Source organism: Gekko japonicus, unplaced genomic scaffold (genome assembly GCF_001447785.1).
Source record: "Gekko japonicus isolate JY-2015 unplaced genomic scaffold, Gekko_japonicus_V1.1 scaffold219, whole genome shotgun sequence".
NCBI lineage: Eukaryota > Metazoa > Chordata > Lepidosauria > Squamata > Gekkonidae > Gekko > Gekko japonicus.
In genome coordinates, this window is record NW_015165241.1 from 195,837 (window position 1) to 197,981 (window position 2,145).

A 2,145-nucleotide genomic window follows, 5' to 3' on the forward strand; every position below is an offset into this window, starting at 1 on the left:
TAATCGTCTAGGTTGTCTTGTAAGGGAAAAGCGGACAGATCCTGGAATGGGCGGGGAGCTGCAGTGGCCCAAGGGGTTCAGACGCTGAACTGCAGGCTGACGGAAGGTCGGTCATTCAGCAGTTCGAGACCCGAGTGTGCCGCATGACGGAGTGAGCTCCCATCTCTAGTTCCAGCTCCTGCCAACCCAGCAGTTCGAAAGCAAGAAATGGCAAGTAGATAAATAGGTACCACTTCGGTGGGAAGGGAACAGCGTCCCGTGCGCCTTGGTGTTTAGTCATGCCGGCCGCATGACCACGGAAACGTCTTCGGACAGCGCCGGCTCTTCGGCTTTGAAACGGAGATGAGCACCGCAACCCTAGAGTCGGACTCGACTGGCTTTCGAGCAAGGGGACCTTTACCTTTTACCTGGAATGGGCAACGCTGAAGACCTCACGATGGGCCCGGAGGAATAGAGGAGTGCTCTTGGAATGGTTTGCAAGCATGGCTTCTTGATCAGTGGGACTGAGTGCGGTTGCCGTGTCTGCCTCGGTGATCCTCTCATAGCGCTCTGTGTATTTTTTTTTTTTACATTAACTCTGCTGAAGTTGAGAGCAGGGGAATTCAGCCGACCCTTCAGCTAAGAGCCATGAGGTTATGTTGAATGCAAGGTTACTGCTCCAGGTGCCAGGTAATACTGCTGCAAAAATGCTTTCTTCCAACTCTGGCTAGCCTGGAAGATGGCCCCCCTCCTCAAATCTTGATCTGGCCACTTGGGTATGTGTTACAGCCAGGGGTCATTTCCTGCAGGAGGGCACAGGAGCGGAGCTCCGGCAGTAAAGAGCCCAGGGGGCAGGCACATGCAGCAAGCCCCACCCCCTGCTCCCAGCAGCCCTCAGTCAGAGCAAGAAGCAGCCAGGTAAATTGGAGCGCCCCCCGTCCAAAACAGTCCAGTGGCACCTTTAAGACCATGTTTTGTTCAGGTACAAGCTCTCCCTCCTCTGTGAGGACAGATCTGCGTGTGTGTCCCCCCCCCCCCAATAGCTAGCAATCCAAAACAGTCCAGTGCAGCCTGAGCGGTGGGTGTTGCCTTCTGACACACTTCTGGTGATGTCAGGGGGTGTGATATATGCAAATGAGTTATGCTAATGACCTCCTGCACCTCTTTTTCTATGAAATGACCCCTGGTTACAGTAACATTGAGACTAGACTGCTGTAATGCGCTTTCCAGTAGCCTTACCTCAAAATCAACAAATAGAGTGTTGTTGGTGCAGGACGCCACAGGTCAGCTATTATTGGGTGCTATACAGACATGCTTATTATGCCCGTTCTGCAGTCACTCCGTCGACTGCCTTCATCAGTTACCAGGCTCAATGTAAAGCGTTGGCTGTCCCATACAAAGCCCTTTGTGGCCTTGGCCCCTCATGTTGCCAGCTCTTGGTTGGGAAATACCTGGAGATTTGGAGGGTGCGGCCTGGAGAGGATGGGGTTTGGGGAGGGACCTCAGCCAGGTATAATGGAGTCCACCCTCCAAAACAGCCATTTTCCTGGGTGGAATTGATCATGGTTGTCCGGCGATCGATTGTAATAGCGGAGTTCTCCAGCTGCCACCTGGAAGTTGACAACCCTACTTTTACCCTATGCTCCACCACAACAGCTTTGCTCATCTGAGCAAGGCCTTTTGCAAGTGGCAACCTGCAAAAGGCCACAATCAGCAACTGTCCGCATACATGCATTCTCTGCTGTGGCCTCCGCCTTGCGAAATGGCCTGCTTGAGGAGGTCAGGAAGGCTCCTTCTCTTCTGGCCTCTTCTGCAAACTATGCAAAACTGAATTATTCAGGAGGGCTTTCCTACATAGATAACAGGGCTGTACTGTAACAAAAGGGCTCAAAAAGATACTTGGTTAATGGGTTAGGGATTATGGTGTATACTCCTGTGTCTAGCTCATGCTGCCTGTTGTTGTAAGTAGCATCTTACTATGTAATTTCTTTATCATTTTACACATGTTTTGCTTCAGTTGTATTTTCAGATGGCTGGTTGGTTCCAAATTTCTACTGTACAAATCCTATTGGTTTGTTTGTTTGTTTGTTTTTTCCATCCCCCTGGGGGGAGGTTTTTATTGATTTTTTTACAGACTACAAAACTACAACAGAAAATATAGGGAAG

The 2,145-nt window shown here is 50.5% G+C and overlaps 1 protein-coding gene across 1 annotated transcript in view; it reads left to right on the forward strand.

The window, feature by feature from the left end:
• The window catches only part of AAMP (angio associated migratory cell protein), a 23,524-nt gene that overhangs the window by 413 nt on the left and 20,966 nt on the right, over positions 1-2,145 (forward strand). The gene's annotated exons all lie outside the window — the stretch shown is intronic.